Here is a 16,009-nt window from a genome sequence, read left to right as displayed (position 1 = left end):
AACAGAATTTGGGATTCCCAGCCAGGCTCCCATGCTGGTGCTTGCCAAGCCTTAAGCTGCATTGCTGCGATCTGACAAGAGCAGGCACATTCAGCTTAGAATGGCCGATGACAGCAGCTTTTCAATTTGAACCTTCTTTTACTATCTCATAGAGAAACTAACACAATTTTCAGGTTCAAAAAGGGCAACGGAACTTGGGATTCCCAGCCAGTCTCCCATGCTGGTACTTGCCAAGCCTTAAGCTGCATTGCTGCTGCGATCTGATGAGAGCCGGCACATTCAGCTTAGAATGGCCGTTGACAGCAGCTGTTCAATTTGAACCTTCTTTTACTATCTCATAGAGAAACTAACACAATTTTCAGGTTCAAAATGGTCAACAGAACTTGGGATTCCCAGCCAGTCTCCCATGCTGGTACTTGCCAAGCCTTTAGCTGCATTGCTGCTGCGATCTGACGAGAGCAGGCACATTCAGCTTCGAATGGCTGTTGACAGCAGCTGGTCAATTTGAACCTACTTTTACTATCTCATAGAGAAACTTACACAATTTTCAGGTTCAAAAAGGTCAACGGACCTTGGGATTCCCAGCCAGTCTCCCATTCTGGTACTTGCCAAGCCTTAAACTGCATCGCTGCTGCGATCTGACGAGAGCAGGCACATTCAGCTTCGAATGGCCATTGACAGCAAATGTTCAATTTCAACCTTCTTTTACTATCTCATAGAGAAACTAACACAATTTTCAGGTTCAAAAAGGTCAACGGAACTTGGGATTCCCAGCCAGTCTCCCATGCTGGTACTTGCCAAGCCTTAAGCTGCATTGCTGCTGCGATCTGACGAGAGCAGGCACATTCAGCTTCGAATGGCCGTTGACAGCAGCTGGTCAATTTGAACCTACTTTTACTATCTCATAGAGAAACTTACACAATTTTCAGGTTCAAAAAGGTCAACGGAACTTGGGATTCCCAGCCAGTCTCCCATTCTGGTACTTGCCAAGCCTTAAACTGCATCGCTGCTGCGATCTGACGAGAGCAGGCACATTCAGCTTCGAATGGCCATTGACAGCAAATGTTCAATTTCAACCTTCTTTTACTATCTCATAGAGAAACTAACACAATTTTCAGGTTCAAAAAGGTCAACGGAACTTGGGATTCCCAGCCAGTCTCCCATGCTGGTACTTGCCAAGCCTTAAGCTGCATCGCTGCTGCGATCTGACGAGAGCAGGCACATTCAGCTTCGAATGGCTGTTGACAGCAGCTGTTCAATTTGAACCTTCTTTTAATATCTCATAGAGAAACTAACACAATTTTCAGGTTCAAAATGGTCAACGGAACTTGGGATTCCCAGCCAGTCTCCCATGCTGGTACTTGCCAAGCCTTAAGCTGCATTGCTGCTGCGATCTGACAAGAGCAGGCACATTCAGCTTAGAATGGCTGATGACAGCAGCTGCCTAATTTCTACCTTCTTTTACTATCTCATAGAGAAACTTACACAATTTTCAGGTTCAAAAAGGTCAACGGAACTTGGGATTCCCAGCCAGTCTCCAATTCTGGTACTTGCCAAGCCTTAAACTGCATCGCTGCTGCGATCTGACGAGAGCAGGCACATTCAGCTTCGAATGGCCATTGACAGCAAATGTTCAATTTCAACCTTCTTTTACTATCTCATAGAGAAACTAACACAATTTTCAGGTTCAAAAAGGTCAACGGAACTTGGGATTCCCAGCCAGTCTCCCATGCTGGTACTTGCCAAGCCTTAAGCTGCATTGCTGCTGCGATCTGACGAGAGCAGGCACATTCAGCTTCGAATGGCTGTTGACAGCAGCTGGTCAATTTGAACCTACTTTTACTATCTCATAGAGAAAATAACACAATTTTCAGGTTCAAAAAGGTCAACAGAACTTGGGATTCCCAGCCAGTCTCCCATGCTGGTACTTGCCAAGCCTTAAGCAGCATTGCTGCTGCGATCTGACGAGAGCAGGCACATTCAGCTTAGAACGGCCGTTGACAGCAGCTGTTCGATTTGAACCTTCTTTTACCATCTTTGACAGAGAAACTAACACAGTTTTTTGGTTCAAAAAGGTTAACGGAACTTGGAATTCCCAGCCAGTCTCCCATGCTAGTACTTGCCAAGCCTTGAGCTGCATTGCTGCTGCGATCTGACGAGAGCAGGCACATTCAGCTTAGAATGGCCGATGACAGCAGCTGCCTAATTTCTACCTTCTTTTACTATCTCATAGAGAAACTAACACAGTTTTCAGGTTCAAAAAGGTCAACGGAACTTGGGATTCCCAGCCAGTCTCCCATGCTGGTACTTGCCAAGCCTTGAGCTGCATTGCTGCTGCGATCTGATGAGAGCAGGCACATTCAGCTTAGATTGGCCGATGACAGCAGCTGCCTAATTTCTACCTTCTTTTATTATCTCATAGAGAAACTAACACAATTTTCAGGTTCAAAAAGGTCAACGGAACTTGGGATTCCCAGCCAGTCTCCCATGCTGGTACTTGCCAAGCCTTAAGCTGCATTGCTGCTGCGATCTGATGAGAGCATGCACATTGGGCTTAGAATGGCTTTTGACAGCAGCTGTTCAATTTGAACCTTATTTTACGATCTTTGACAGAGAAATTAACACAATTTTCAGGTTCAAAAAGGTCAACGGAACTTGGGATTCCCAGCCAGTCTCCCATTCTGGTACTTGCCAAGCCTTAAACTGCATCGCTGCTGCGATCTGACGAGAGCAGGCACATTCAGCTTAGAATAGCCATTGACAGAAGCTGTTCAATTTGAACCTTCTTTTACCATCTTTGACAGAGAAACTAACACAATTTTCAAGTTCAAAAAGGTCAACGTAACTTGGGATTCCCAGCCAGTCTCCCATGCTGGTACTTGCCAAGCCTTAAGCTGCATTGCTGCTGCGATTTGACGAGAGCAGGCACATTCAGCTTAGAATAGCCATTGACAGCAGCTGCTCAATTTGAACCTTTATTTACCATCTTTGACAGAGAAAATAACACAATTTTCAGGTTCAAAAAGGTCAACGGAACTTGGGATTCCCAGCCCGTCTCCCATGCTGGTACTTGCCAAGCCTTAAGCAGCATTGCTGCTGCGATCTGACGAGAGCAGGCACATTCAGCTTAGAATGGCTGATGACAGCAGCTGCCTAATTTCTACCTTCTTTTACTATCTCATAGAGAAACTAACACAATTTTCAGGTTCAAAAAGGTCAACGGAACTTGGGATTCCCAGCCAGTCTCCCATGCTGGTACTTGCCAAGCCTTGAGCTGCATTGCTGCTGCGATCTGATGAGAGCAGGCATATTCAGCTTAAAATGGCCGTTGACAGCAGCTGTTCAATTTGTACCTTCTTTTACTATCTCATAGAGAAACTAACACAAATTTCAGGTTCAAAAAGGTCAACGGAACTTGGGATTCCCAGCCAGTCTCCCATGCTGGTACTTGCCAAGCCTTAAGCTGCATTGCTGCTGCGATCTGACAAGAGCAGGCACATTCAGCTTAGAATGGCTGATGACAGCAGCTGGCTGATGACAGCAGCTGCCTAATTTCTACCTTCTTTTACTATCTCATAGAGAAACTTACACAATTTTCAGGTTCAAAAAGTTCAACGGAACTTGGGATTCCCAGCCAGTCTCCCATGATCTGACGAGAGCAGGCACATTCAGCTTAGAACGGCCAGTGACAGCAGCTGTTCAATTTGAACCTTCTTTTACCAACTTTGACAGAGAAACTAACACATTTTTCAGGTTCAAAAAGGTCAACGGAATTTGGGATTCCCAGCCAGGCTCCCATGCTGGTGCTTGCCAAGCCTTAAGCTGCATTGCTGCGATCTGACAAGAGCAGGCACATTCAGCTTAGAATGGCCGATGACAGCAGCTTTTCAATTTGAACCTTCTTTTACTATCTCATAGAGAAACTAACACAATTTTCAGGTTCAAAAAGGGCAACGGAACTTGGGATTCCCAGCCAGTCTCCCATGCTGGTACTTGCCAAGCCTTAAGCTGCATTGCTGCTGCGATCTGATGAGAGCCGGCACATTCAGCTTAGAATGGCCGTTGACAGCAGCTGTTCAATTTGAACCTTCTTTTACTATCTCATAGAGAAACTAACACAATTTTCAGGTTCAAAATGGTCAACGGAACTTGGGATTCCCAGCCAGTCTCCCATGCTGGTACTTGCCAAGCCTTAAGCTGCATTGCTGCTGCGATCTGACAAGAGCAGGCACATTCAGCTTAGAATGGCTGATGACAGCAGCTGGCTGATGACAGCAGCTGCCTAATTTCTACCTTCTTTTACTATCTCATAGAGAAACTTACACAATTTTCAGGTTCAAAAAGGTCAACAGAACTTGGGATTCCCAGCCAGTCTCCCATTCTGGTACTTGCCAAGCCTTAAACTGCATCGCTGCTGCGATCTGACGAGAGCAGGCACATTCAGCTTCGAATGGCCATTGACAGCAAATGTTCAATTTCAACCTTCTTTTACTATCTCATAGAGAAACTAACACAATTTTCAGGTTCAAAAAGGTCAACGGAACTTGGGATTCCCAGCCAGTCTCCCATGCTGGTACTTGCCAAGCCTTAAGCTGCATTGCTGCTGCGATCTGACGAGAGCAGGCACATTCAGCTTCGAATGGCTGTTGACAGCAGCTGGTCAATTTGAACCTACTTTTACTATCTCATAGAGAAACTTACACAATTTTAAGGTTCAAAAAGGTCAACGGAACTTGGGATTCCCAGCCAGTCTCCCATTCTGGTACTTGCCAAGCCTTAAACTGCATCGCTGCTGCGATCTGACGAGAGCAGGCACATTCAGCTTCGAATGGCCATTCACAGCAAATGTTCAATTTCAACCTTCTTTTACTATCTCATAGAGAAACTAACACAATTTTCAGGTTCAAAAAGGTCAACGGAACTTGGGATTCCCAGCCAGTCTCCCATGCTGGTACTTGCCAAGCCTTAAGCTGCATTGCTGCTGCGATCTGACGAGAGCAGGCACATTCAGCTTCGAATGGCTGTTGACAGCAGCTGTTCAATTTGAACCTTCTTTTTATATCTCATAGAGAAACTAACACAATTTTCAGGTTCAAAATGGTCAACGGAACTTGGGATTCCCAGCCAGTCTCCCATGCTGGTACTTGCCAAGCCTTAAGCTGCATTGCTGCTGCGATCTGACAAGAGCAGGCACATTCAGCTTAGAATGGCTGATGACAGCAGCTGGCTGATGACAGCAGCTGCCTAATTTCTACCTTCTTTTACTATCTCATAGAGAAACTTACACAATTTTCAGGTTCAAAAAGGTCAACGGAACTTGGGATTCCCAGCCAGTCTCCCATTCTGGTACTTGCCAAGCCTTAAACTGCATCGCTGCTGCGATCTGACGAGAGCAGGCACATTCAGCTTCGAATGGCCATTGACAGCAAATGTTCAATTTCAACCTTCTTTTACTATCTCATAGAGAAACTAACACAATTTTCAGGTTCAAAAAGGTAAACAGAACTTGGGATTCCCAGCCAGTCTCCCATGCTGGTACTTGCCAAGCCTTAAGCTGCATTGCTGCTGCGATCTGACGAGAGCAGGCACATTCAGCTTCGAATGGCTGTTGACAGCAGCTGGTCATTTTGAACCTACTTTTACTATCTCATAGAGAAACTAACACAATTTTCAGGTTCAAAAAGGTCAACGGAACTTGGGATTCCCAGCCAGTCTCCCATGCTGGTACTTGCCAAGCCTTAAGCAGCATTGCTGCTGCGATCTGACAAGAGCAGGCACATTCAGCTTAGAATGGCCGTTGACAGCAGCTGTTCGATTTGAACCTTCTTTTACCATCTTTGACAGAGAAACTAACACAGTTTTTTGGTTCAAAAGGGTTAACGGAACTTGGGATTCCCAGCCAGTCTCCCATGCTGGTACTTGCCAAGCCTTGAGCTGCATTGCTGCTGCGATCTGACGAGAGCAGGCACATTCAGCTTAGAATGGCCGATGACAGCAGCTGCCTAATTTCTACCTTCTTTTACTATCTCATAGAGAAACTAACACAGTTTTCAGGTTCAAAAAGGTCAACGGAACTTGGGATTCCCAGCCAGTCTCCCATTCTGGTACTTTCCAAGCCTTAAACTGCATTGCTGCTGCGATCTGACGAGAGCAGGCACATTCAGCTTAGAATAGACATTGACAGCAGCTGCCTAATTTCTACCTTCCTTTACTATCTCATAGAGAAACTAACACAATTTTCAGGTTCAAAAAGGTCAACGGAACTTGGGATTCCCAGCCAGTCTCCCATGCTGGTACTTGCCAAGCCTTAAGCTGCATTGCTGCATTGCTGCTGCGATCTGACGAGAGCAGGCACATTCAGCTTCGAATGGCTGTTGACAGCAGCTGGTCAATTTGAACCTACTTTTACTATCTCATAGAGAAACTTACACAATTTTAAGGTTCAAAAAGGTCAACGGAACTTGGGATTCCCAGCCAGTCTCCCATTCTGGTACTTGCCAAGCCTTAAACTGCATCGCTGCTGCGATCTGACGAGAGCAGGCACATTCAGCTTCGAATGGCCATTCACAGCAAATGTTCAATTTCAACCTTCTTTTACTATCTCATAGAGAAACTAACACAATTTTCAGGTTCAAAAAGGTCAACGGAACTTGGGATTCCCAGCCAGTCTCCCATGCTGGTACTTGCCAAGCCTTAAGCTGCATTGCTGCTGCGATCTGACGAGAGCAGGCACATTCAGCTTCGAATGGCTGTTGACAGCAGCTGTTCAATTTGAACCTTCTTTTTATATCTCATAGAGAAACTAACACAATTTTCAGGTTCAAAATGGTCAACGGAACTTGGGATTCCCAGCCAGTCTCCCATGCTGGTACTTGCCAAGCCTTAAGCTGCATTGCTGCTGCGATCTGACAAGAGCAGGCACATTCAGCTTAGAATGGCTGATGACAGCAGCTGGCTGATGACAGCAGCTGCCTAATTTCTACCTTCTTTTACTATCTCATAGAGAAACTTACACAATTTTCAGGTTCAAAAAGGTCAACGGAACTTGGGATTCCCAGCCAGTCTCCCATTCTGGTACTTGCCAAGCCTTAAACTGCATCGCTGCTGCGATCTGACGAGAGCAGGCACATTCAGCTTCGAATGGCCATTGACAGCAAATGTTCAATTTCAACCTTCTTTTACTATCTCATAGAGAAACTAACACAATTTTCAGGTTCAAAAAGGTAAACAGAACTTGGGATTCCCAGCCAGTCTCCCATGCTGGTACTTGCCAAGCCTTAAGCTGCATTGCTGCTGCGATCTGACGAGAGCAGGCACATTCAGCTTCGAATGGCTGTTGACAGCAGCTGGTCAATTTGAACCTACTTTTACTATCTCATAGAGAAACTAACACAATTTTCAGGTTCAAAAAGGTCAACGGAACTTGGGATTCCCAGCCAGTCTCCCATGCTGGTACTTGCCAAGCCTTAAGCAGCATTGCTGCTGCGATCTGACAAGAGCAGGCACATTCAGCTTAGAATGGCCGTTGACAGCAGCTGTTCGATTTGAACCTTCTTTTACCATCTTTGACAGAGAAACTAACACAGTTTTTTGGTTCAAAAGGGTTAACGGAACTTGGGATTCCCAGCCAGTCTCCCATGCTGGTACTTGCCAAGCCTTGAGCTGCATTGCTGCTGCGATCTGACGAGAGCAGGCACATTCAGCTTAGAATGGCCGATGACAGCAGCTGCCTAATTTCTACCTTCTTTTACTATCTCATAGAGAAACTAACACAGTTTTCAGGTTCAAAAAGGTCAACGGAACTTGGGATTCCCAGCCAGTCTCCCATTCTGGTACTTTCCAAGCCTTAAACTGCATTGCTGCTGCGATCTGACGAGAGCAGGCACATTCAGCTTAGAATAGACATTGACAGCAGCTGCCTAATTTCTACCTTCCTTTACTATCTCATAGAGAAACTAACACAATTTTCAGGTTCAAAAAGGTCAACGGAACTTGGGATTCCCAGCCAGTCTCCCATGCTGGTACTTGCCAAGCCATAAGCAGCATTGCTGCTGCGATCTGACGAGAGCAGGCACATTCAGCTTAGAATGGCCGTTGACAGCAGCTGTTCGATTTGGTCCTTCTTTTACCATCTTTGACAGAGAAACTAACACAATTTTAAGGTTCAAAAAGGGCAACAGAACTTGGGATTCCCAGCCAGTCTCCCATGCTGGTACTTGCCAAGCCTTGAGCTGCATTGCTGCTGCGATCTGATGAGAGCAGGCACATTCAGCTTAGAATGGCTGTTGACAGCAGCTGGTCAATTTGAACCTTCTTTTACTATCTCATAGAGAAATTAACACAGTTTTCAGGTTCAAAAAGGTCAACGGAACTTGGGATTCCCAGCCAGTCTCCCATGCTGGTACTTGCCAAGCCTTAAGCTGCATGGCTGCTGTGATCTGATGAGAGCAGGCACATTTAGCTTAGAATGGCCGTTGACAGCAGCTGTTCAATTTCAATCTTCTTTTACTATCTCATAGAGAAACTAACACAATTTTCAGGTTCAAAAAGTTCAACAGAACTTGGGATTCCCAGCCAGTCTCCCATGATCTGACGAGAGCAGGCACATTCAGCTTAGAATGGCCATTGACAGCAGCTGCTCAATTTGAACCTTCCTTTACCATCTTTGACAGCGAAACTAACACAATTTTCAGGTTCAAAAAGGTCAATGGAACTTGGGATTCCCAGCCAGTCTCCCATGCTGGTACTTGCCAAGCCTTAAGCTGCATTGCTGCGGTGATCTGATGAGAGCAGGCACATTCAGCTTAGAATGGCCAGTGAGAGCAGCTGTTCAATTTGAACCTTCTTTTACCAACTTTGACAGAGAAACTAACACAATTTTCAGGTTCAAAAAGGTCAACGGAATTTTGGATTCCCAGCGAGTCTCCCATTCTGGTACTTGCAAAGCCTTAAACTGCATTGCTACTGCGATCTGACGAGAGCAGGCACATTCAGCTTCGAATGGCTGTTGACAGCAGCTGGTCAATTTGAACCTTCTTTTACTATCTCATAGAGAAATTAACACAATTTTCAGGTTCAAAAAGGTCAACGGAACTTGGGATTCCCAGCCAGTCTCCCATGCTGGTACTTGCCAAGCCTTAAGCTGCATTGCTGCTGTGATCTTATGAGAGCAGGCACATTCAGCTTCGAATGGCCGTTGACAGCAGCTGGTCAATTTGAACCTCTTTTTTACTATCTCATAGAGAAATTAACACAATTTTCAGGTTCAAAAAGGTCAACGGAACTTGGGATTCCCAGCCAGTCTCCCATGCTGGTACTTGCCAAGCCTTAAGCTGCATTGCTGCTGTGATCTGATGAGAGCAGGCACATTTAGCTTAGAATGGCCGTTGACAGCAGCTGTTCAATTTCAATCTTCTTTTACTATCTCATAGAGAAACTAACACAATTTTCAGGTTCAAAAAGTTCAACAGAACTTGGGATTCCCTGCCAGTCTCCCATTCTGGTACATGCCAAGCCTTAAGCTGCATTGCTGCTACGAGACGAGAGCAGGCACTTTCAGCTTAGAATGGCCGTTGACAGCAGCTGTTCAATTTGAACCTTCTTTTACTATCTCATAGAGAAACTTACACAATTTTCAGGTTCAAAAAGCTCAACGGAACTTGGGCTTCCCAGCCAGTCTCCCATGCTGGTACTTGCCAAACCTTAAGCTGCATTGCTGCTGCGATCTGATGAGAGCAGGCACATTCAGCTTAGAATGGCCGTTGACAGCAGCTGTTCAATTTGAACCTTCTTGTACTATCTCATAGAGAAACTAAAACACTTTTCAGGTTCAAAAAGGTCAACGGAACTTGGGATTCCCAGCCAGTCTCCCATTCTACTACTTGCCAAGCCTTAAGCTGCATTGCTGCTGCAATCTGACGAGAACAGGCACATTCAGCTTCGAATGGCTGTTGACAGCAGCTGTTCAATTTAAACCCACTTTTACTATCTCATAAAGAAACTAACACAATTTTCAGGTTCAAAAAGGTCAACAGAACATGGGATTCCCAGCAAGTCTCCCATGCTGGTACTTGCCAAGCCTTAAGCTGCATTGCTGCTGCGATCTGTTGAGAGCAGGCACATTCAGCTTAGAATGGCCGTTGACAGCAGCTGTTCAATTTGAACCTTCTTTTACCATCTTTGACAGAGAAACTAACACAATTTTCAGGTTCAAAAAGTCAACGGAACTTGGGATTCCCAGCCAGACTCCCGTTCTGGTACTTGCCAAGTCTTAAGCTGCATTGCTGCTGCGATCTGACGAGAGCAGGCACATTCAGCTTCGAATGGCTGTTGACAGCAGCTGTTCAATTTGAACCTACTTTAACTAACTCATAGAGAAACTAACACAATTTTCAGGTTCAAAAAGGTCAACGAAACTGGGGATTCCCAGCCAGTCTCCCATGCTGGTACTTGCCAAGCCTTAACCTGCATTGCTGCTGCGATCTGACGAGAGCAGGCACATTCATCTTAGAATGGCCGTTGACAGCAGCTGTTCAATTTGAACCTTCTTTTACTATCTCATAGAGAAACTAACACAATTTTCAGGTTCAAAAGGGTCAACGGAACTTGGGATTCCCAGCCAGTCTCCCATGCTGGTACTTAACAAGCCTTAAGCTGCATTGCTGCTGCGATCTGACGAGAGCAGGCACATTCAGCTTAGAATGGCCATTGACAGCAGCTGTTAAATTTGAACCTTTATTTACCATCTTTGACAGAGAAAATAAAACAATTTTCAGGTTCAAAAAGGTCAACGGAACTTGGGATTCCCAGCCAGTCTCCCATGCTGGTACTTGCCAAGCCTTACGCTGCATTGCTGCTGCGATCTGATGAGAGCAGGCACATTCAGCTTAGAATGGCCGTTGACAGCAGCTGTTCAATTTGAACCTTCTTTTACCATATTTGACAGAGAAACTAACACAATTTTCAGGTTCAAAAACGTCAATAGAACTTGGGATTCCCAGCCAGTCTCCCATTCTGGTACTTGCCAAACCTTAATCTGCATTGCTGCTGTGATCTGATGAGAGCAGGCACACTCAGCTTCGAATGGCCATTGACAGCAGATGTTCAATTTCAACCTTCTTTTACTATCTCATAGTGAAACTAACACAATTTTCAGGTTCAAAAAGGTCAACTGAACTTGGGATTCCCAGCCAGTCTCCCATGCTGGTACTTGCCAAGCCTTAAGCTGCATTCCTGCTGCGATGTGACGAGAGCAGGCACATTCAGCTTCGAATGGCTGTTGACAGCAGCTGTTCAATGTGAACCTTATTTCACGATCTTTGACAGAGAAACTAACACAATTTTCAGGTTCAAAAAGGTCAACGGAACTTGGGATTCCCAGCCAGTCTCCCATTCTGGTACTTGCCAAGCCTTAAACTGCATCGCTGCTGCGATCTGACGAGAGCAGGCACATTCAGCTTAGAATAGCCATTGACAGAAGCTGTTCAATTTGAACCTTCTTTTACCCTCTTTGACAGAGAAACTAACACAATTTTCAAGTTCAAAAAGGTCAACGGAACTTGGGATTCCCAGCCAGTCTCCCATGCTGGTACTTGCCAGCCAGTCTTCCATGCTGGTACTTGCCACGCCTTAAGCTGCATTGCTGCTGCGATCTAATGAGAGCAGGCACATTCAGCTTAGAATGGCCGTTGACAGCAGCTGTTCAATTTGAACCTTCTTTTACTATCTCATAGAGAAACTAACACAATTTTCAGGTTCAAAAAGGTCTACGGAACTTGGGATTCCCAGCCAGTCTCCCATGCTGGTACTTGCCAAGCCTTAAGCTGCATTGCTGTTGCGATCTGACGAGAGCAGGCACATTCAGCTTAGAATGGCTGATGACAGCAGCTGGCTGATGACAGCAGCTGCCTAATTTCTACCTTCTTTTACTATCTCATAGAGAAACTAACACAATTTTCAGGTTCAAGAAGGTCAATGGAACTTGGGATTCCCAGCCAGTCTCCCATGCTGGTACTTGCCAAGCCTTAATCTGCATTGCTGCTGCAATTTGACAAGAGCAGGCACATTCAGCTTAGAATGGCCATTGACAGCAGATGTTCAATTTCAACCTTCTTTTACTATCTCATAGAGAAACTAACACAATTTTCAGGTTCAAAAAGGTCAACTGAACTTGGGATTCCCAGCCAGTCTCCCATGCTGGTACTTGCCAAGCCTTAAGCTGCATTCCTGCTGCGATGTGACGAGAGCAGGCACATTCAGCTTCGAATGGCTGTTGACAGCAGCTGGTCAATTTGAACCTACTTTTACTATCTCATAGAGAAACTAACACAATTTTCAGGTTCAAAAAGGTAAACGGAACTGGGGAATCCCAGCCAGTCTCCCATGCTGGTACTTGCCAAGCCTTAAGCAGCATTGCTGCTGCGATCTGACGAGAGCAGGCACATTCAGCTTAGAATGGACGTTGACAGCAGCTGTTCGATTTGAACCTTCATTTACCATCTTTGACAGAGAAACTAACACAATTTTCAGGTTCAAAAAGGTCAACGGAACTTGGGATTCCCAGCCAGTCTCCCATTCTGGTACTTGCCAAGCCTTAAACTGCATCGCTGCTGTGATCTGATGAGAGCAGGCACATTCAGCTTCGAATGGCTGCTGACAGCAGCTGTTAAATTTCAACCTTCCTTTACTATCTCATAGAGAAACTAACACAATTTTCAGGTTCAAAAAGGTCAACGGTTCCCAATACCAAAATGGGAAGCAGCACTAAAAACAACATACCAGACACTACGCTGCACATCGCACATAGAAGCGATTATAAAAACTCATCTGAGATGGTACTTTACACCAACTAGACTGAATCTAATATACCCAAATGTGCCGCCAACATGCTGGCGAGAATGCGGGAATAGAGGAAGTTTACTACACACTCTATGGAACTGTCCTAAAATACTAGCCCTCTGGAAAGCAACAAACACTATAATAAAAGAAATCACCAAAGAAGAAATTAAAATAGGTCCGGAACAGGCTCTCTTACTAATCAACCTGGAAACCCTCCCTCAAGAGCACAAGACAATCATAGTACACCTCCTGATGTCCACGAAATTAATAATTACAAGACATTGGAAAAAAATGGACTCTCCACACATCAATGAAGGTATTGACCAGATGAACACTACCTGCGCATATGAAGGAATATTAGCGCATCAAAACACCACCTTCAACAAATTTACAACTAAATGGAACCTCTGGACAAGCAGCAAATACTACAAACCGTAACCTGACTGTCTACAGAACACACAGTATAGACAATTAATAAACCACAGCTCGCCAATATTTCTTTCTCTCCTACCCATCCCCCTCCCCCCCCCAACAACCATTTTAACCACCCTGGTTCGGAGTTCGTTAACACTCCAATATGTTAATAGGATTATAAGAAACTTGCAGATGACGCTAAAGACACGTATCTAATAACAATAATACTCAATTATGATGTTATCCTTAACAGCCAGTGAATGTAAAGATATATATGAAAATGTCAGAAAAATGCTATATGTATATAGTACTCTTGTACTTGTTTGAAAAAATGAATAAAAAACATTTAAAAAAAAAAAAAAAAAAAAAAAGGTCAACGGAACTTGGGATTCCCAGCCAGACTCCCATGCTGGTACTTGCCAAGCCTTAAGCAGCATTGCTGCTGCGATCTGACGAGAGCAGGCACATTCAGCTTAGAATGGCCGTTGACAGAAGCTGTTCGATTTGAACCTTCTTTTACCATCTTTGACAGAGAAACTAACACAGTTTTTTGGTTCAAAAAGGTTAACGGAACTTGGGATTCCCAGCCAGTCTCCCATGCTGGTAGTTGCCAAGCCTTGAGCTGCATTGCTGCTGCGATCTGACGAGAGCAGGCACATTCAGCTTAGAATGGCCGATGACAGCAGCTGCCTAATTTCTACCTTCTTTTACTATCTCATAGAGAAACTAACACAGTTTTCAGGTTCAAAAAGGTCAACGGAACTTGGGATTCCCAGCCAGTCTCCCATTCTGGTACTTGCCAAGCCTTAAACTGCATTGCTGCTGCGATCTGACGAGAGCAGGCACATTCAGCTTCGAATGGCTGTTGACAGCAGCTGGTCAATTTGAACCTACTTTTACTATCTCATAGAGAAACTAACACAATTTTCAGGTTCAAAAAGGGCAACGGAACTTGGGATTCCCAGCCAGTCTCCCATGCTGGTACTTGCCAAGCCTTAAGCAGCATTGCTGCTGCGATCTGACGAGAGTAGGCACATTCAGCTTAGAATGGCCGTTGATAGCAGCTGTTCGATTTGAACCTTCTTTTACCATTTTTGACAGAGAAACTAACACAGTTTTTTGGTTCAAAAAGGTTAACGGAACTTGGGATTCCCAGCCAGTCTCCCATGCTGGTACTTGCCAAGCCTTGAGCTGCATTGCTGCATTCAAAATGGCCGATGACAGCAGCTGCCTAATTTCTACCTTCTTTTACTATCTCATAGAGAAACTAACACAATTTTCAGGTTCAAAAAGGGCAACGGAACTTGAGATTCCCAGCCAGTCTCCCATGCTGGTACTTGCCAAGCCTTAAGCTGCATTGCTGCTGCGATCTGATGAGAGCAGGCACATTCAGCTTAGAATGGCTGATGACAGCAGCTGGCTGATGACAGCAGCTGCCTAATTTGAACCTTCTTTTACTATCTCACAGAGAAACTAACACAATTTTCAGGTTCAAAAAGGGCAACGGAACTTGGGATTCCCAGCCAGTCTCCCATGCTGGTACTTGCCAAGCCTTGAGCTGCATTGCTGCTGCGATCTGATGAGAGCAGGCACATTCAGCTTCGAATGGCTGTTGACAGCAGGTGGTCAATTTGAACCTACTTTTACTATCTCATAGAGAAACTAACACAATTTTCAGGTTCAAAAAGGTCAATGGAACTTGGGATTCCCAGCCAGTCTCCCATGCTGGTACTTGCCAAGCCTTAAGCTGCATTGCTGCTGCAATTTGACAAGAGCAGGCACATTCAGCTTAGAATGGCCATTGACGGCAGTTGTTCAATTTCAACCTTCTTTTACTATCTCATAGAGAAACTAACACAATTTTCAGGTTCAAAAAGGTCAACTGAACTTGGGATTCCCAGCCAGTCTCCCATGCTGGTACTTGCCAAGCCTTAAGCTGCATTGCTGCTGCGATGCGACGAGAGCAGGCACATTCAGCTTCGAATGGCTGTTGACAGCAGCTGGTCAATTTGAACCTACTTTTACTATCTCATAGAGAAACTAACACAATTTTCAGGTTCAAAAAGGTCAACAGAACTTGGGATTCCCAGCCAGTCTCCCATGCTGGTACTTGCCAAGCCTTAAGCAGCATTGCTGCTGCGATCTGACGAGAGCAGGCACATTCAGCTTAGAATGGCCGATGACAGCAGCTGCCTAATTTCTACCTTCTTTTACTATCTCATAGAGAAACTAACGCAGTTTTCAGGTTCAAAAAGGTCAATGGAACTTGGGATTCCCAGGCAGTCTCCCATGCTGGTACTTGCCAAGCCTTGAGCTGCATTGCTGCTGCGATCTGACGAGAGCAGGCACATTCAGCTTAGAACGGCCGTTGACAGCAGCTGTTCGATTTGAACCTTCTTTTACCATCTTTGACAGAGAAACTAACACAGTTTTTAGGTTCAAAAAGGTTAACGGAACTTGGGATACCCAGCCAGTCTCCCATGCTAGTACTTGCCAAGCCTTGAGCTGCATTTCTGCTGCGATCTGACGAGAGCAGGCACATTCAGCTTAGAATGGCCGATGACAGCAGCTGCCTAATTTCTACCTTCTTTTACTATCTCATAGAGAAACTAACACAGTTTTCAGGTTCAAAAAGGTCAACGGAACTTGGGATTCCCAGCCAGTCTCCCATGCTGGTACTTGCCAAGCCTTGAGCTGCATTGCTGCTGCGATCTGACAAGAGCAGGCACATTCAGCTTAGAATGGCCGATGACAGCAG

At 45.1% G+C, this 16,009-nt stretch overlaps 42 pseudogenes; all 42 read right to left on the bottom strand.

Moving 5' to 3' along the window:
• Positions 1-182: 182 nt before the first annotated feature.
• On the bottom strand, positions 183-301 carry LOC140092103 (5S ribosomal RNA; annotated as a pseudogene).
• A 70-nt stretch (positions 302-371) lies between these two features.
• LOC140095530 (5S ribosomal RNA) lies at positions 372-490 on the bottom strand (annotated as a pseudogene).
• A 70-nt stretch (positions 491-560) lies between these two features.
• Positions 561-679, bottom strand: LOC140098709 (5S ribosomal RNA; annotated as a pseudogene).
• A 70-nt stretch (positions 680-749) lies between these two features.
• Positions 750-868, bottom strand: LOC140089713 (5S ribosomal RNA; annotated as a pseudogene).
• A 70-nt stretch (positions 869-938) lies between these two features.
• Positions 939-1,057, bottom strand: LOC140094322 (5S ribosomal RNA; annotated as a pseudogene).
• Positions 1,058-1,127: 70 nt separating this feature from the next.
• Positions 1,128-1,246, bottom strand: LOC140097717 (5S ribosomal RNA; annotated as a pseudogene).
• Positions 1,247-1,505: 259 nt separating this feature from the next.
• LOC140097910 (5S ribosomal RNA) lies at positions 1,506-1,624 on the bottom strand (annotated as a pseudogene).
• A 70-nt stretch (positions 1,625-1,694) lies between these two features.
• LOC140098230 (5S ribosomal RNA) lies at positions 1,695-1,813 on the bottom strand (annotated as a pseudogene).
• A 70-nt stretch (positions 1,814-1,883) lies between these two features.
• LOC140095228 (5S ribosomal RNA) lies at positions 1,884-2,002 on the bottom strand (annotated as a pseudogene).
• Positions 2,003-2,074: 72 nt separating this feature from the next.
• On the bottom strand, positions 2,075-2,193 carry LOC140094390 (5S ribosomal RNA; annotated as a pseudogene).
• A 70-nt stretch (positions 2,194-2,263) lies between these two features.
• On the bottom strand, positions 2,264-2,382 carry LOC140092537 (5S ribosomal RNA; annotated as a pseudogene).
• Positions 2,383-2,643: 261 nt separating this feature from the next.
• Positions 2,644-2,762, bottom strand: LOC140087426 (5S ribosomal RNA; annotated as a pseudogene).
• Positions 2,763-3,214: 452 nt separating this feature from the next.
• LOC140086379 (5S ribosomal RNA) lies at positions 3,215-3,333 on the bottom strand (annotated as a pseudogene).
• Positions 3,334-3,948: 615 nt separating this feature from the next.
• On the bottom strand, positions 3,949-4,067 carry LOC140092102 (5S ribosomal RNA; annotated as a pseudogene).
• Positions 4,068-4,343: 276 nt separating this feature from the next.
• Positions 4,344-4,462, bottom strand: LOC140095427 (5S ribosomal RNA; annotated as a pseudogene).
• A 70-nt stretch (positions 4,463-4,532) lies between these two features.
• On the bottom strand, positions 4,533-4,651 carry LOC140098229 (5S ribosomal RNA; annotated as a pseudogene).
• Positions 4,652-4,910: 259 nt separating this feature from the next.
• LOC140098228 (5S ribosomal RNA) lies at positions 4,911-5,029 on the bottom strand (annotated as a pseudogene).
• Positions 5,030-5,305: 276 nt separating this feature from the next.
• On the bottom strand, positions 5,306-5,424 carry LOC140094319 (5S ribosomal RNA; annotated as a pseudogene).
• Positions 5,425-5,494: 70 nt separating this feature from the next.
• Positions 5,495-5,613, bottom strand: LOC140097877 (5S ribosomal RNA; annotated as a pseudogene).
• A 70-nt stretch (positions 5,614-5,683) lies between these two features.
• LOC140095580 (5S ribosomal RNA) lies at positions 5,684-5,802 on the bottom strand (annotated as a pseudogene).
• A 72-nt stretch (positions 5,803-5,874) lies between these two features.
• Positions 5,875-5,993, bottom strand: LOC140096251 (5S ribosomal RNA; annotated as a pseudogene).
• A 70-nt stretch (positions 5,994-6,063) lies between these two features.
• Positions 6,064-6,182, bottom strand: LOC140097401 (5S ribosomal RNA; annotated as a pseudogene).
• A 456-nt stretch (positions 6,183-6,638) lies between these two features.
• On the bottom strand, positions 6,639-6,757 carry LOC140098226 (5S ribosomal RNA; annotated as a pseudogene).
• A 276-nt stretch (positions 6,758-7,033) lies between these two features.
• LOC140094318 (5S ribosomal RNA) lies at positions 7,034-7,152 on the bottom strand (annotated as a pseudogene).
• A 70-nt stretch (positions 7,153-7,222) lies between these two features.
• On the bottom strand, positions 7,223-7,341 carry LOC140097876 (5S ribosomal RNA; annotated as a pseudogene).
• Positions 7,342-7,411: 70 nt separating this feature from the next.
• On the bottom strand, positions 7,412-7,530 carry LOC140095578 (5S ribosomal RNA; annotated as a pseudogene).
• Positions 7,531-7,602: 72 nt separating this feature from the next.
• LOC140096250 (5S ribosomal RNA) lies at positions 7,603-7,721 on the bottom strand (annotated as a pseudogene).
• Positions 7,722-7,791: 70 nt separating this feature from the next.
• LOC140097400 (5S ribosomal RNA) lies at positions 7,792-7,910 on the bottom strand (annotated as a pseudogene).
• A 70-nt stretch (positions 7,911-7,980) lies between these two features.
• LOC140094635 (5S ribosomal RNA) lies at positions 7,981-8,099 on the bottom strand (annotated as a pseudogene).
• A 72-nt stretch (positions 8,100-8,171) lies between these two features.
• Positions 8,172-8,290, bottom strand: LOC140086373 (5S ribosomal RNA; annotated as a pseudogene).
• Positions 8,291-8,360: 70 nt separating this feature from the next.
• On the bottom strand, positions 8,361-8,479 carry LOC140094238 (5S ribosomal RNA; annotated as a pseudogene).
• Positions 8,480-9,082: 603 nt separating this feature from the next.
• LOC140098425 (5S ribosomal RNA) lies at positions 9,083-9,201 on the bottom strand (annotated as a pseudogene).
• Positions 9,202-9,272: 71 nt separating this feature from the next.
• On the bottom strand, positions 9,273-9,391 carry LOC140094507 (5S ribosomal RNA; annotated as a pseudogene).
• A 256-nt stretch (positions 9,392-9,647) lies between these two features.
• LOC140093113 (5S ribosomal RNA) lies at positions 9,648-9,766 on the bottom strand (annotated as a pseudogene).
• Positions 9,767-10,025: 259 nt separating this feature from the next.
• LOC140092778 (5S ribosomal RNA) lies at positions 10,026-10,144 on the bottom strand (annotated as a pseudogene).
• Positions 10,145-10,593: 449 nt separating this feature from the next.
• Positions 10,594-10,712, bottom strand: LOC140086088 (5S ribosomal RNA; annotated as a pseudogene).
• A 72-nt stretch (positions 10,713-10,784) lies between these two features.
• Positions 10,785-10,903, bottom strand: LOC140085591 (5S ribosomal RNA; annotated as a pseudogene).
• Positions 10,904-11,355: 452 nt separating this feature from the next.
• On the bottom strand, positions 11,356-11,474 carry LOC140087425 (5S ribosomal RNA; annotated as a pseudogene).
• Positions 11,475-13,622: 2,148 nt separating this feature from the next.
• Positions 13,623-13,741, bottom strand: LOC140092461 (5S ribosomal RNA; annotated as a pseudogene).
• A 1,575-nt stretch (positions 13,742-15,316) lies between these two features.
• On the bottom strand, positions 15,317-15,435 carry LOC140095330 (5S ribosomal RNA; annotated as a pseudogene).
• Positions 15,436-15,505: 70 nt separating this feature from the next.
• On the bottom strand, positions 15,506-15,624 carry LOC140091605 (5S ribosomal RNA; annotated as a pseudogene).
• Positions 15,625-15,885: 261 nt separating this feature from the next.
• LOC140097301 (5S ribosomal RNA) lies at positions 15,886-16,004 on the bottom strand (annotated as a pseudogene).
• Between the last annotated feature and the right edge of the window lie 5 nt (positions 16,005-16,009).

This window comes from Engystomops pustulosus, chromosome 9, assembly GCF_040894005.1.
Source record: "Engystomops pustulosus chromosome 9, aEngPut4.maternal, whole genome shotgun sequence".
In the NCBI taxonomy this organism is placed as follows: Eukaryota; Metazoa; Chordata; class Amphibia; order Anura; family Leptodactylidae; genus Engystomops; species Engystomops pustulosus.
Note: the sequence above shows the minus strand (reverse complement) of the source record. Positions and strands in the feature narration are given on the sequence as shown.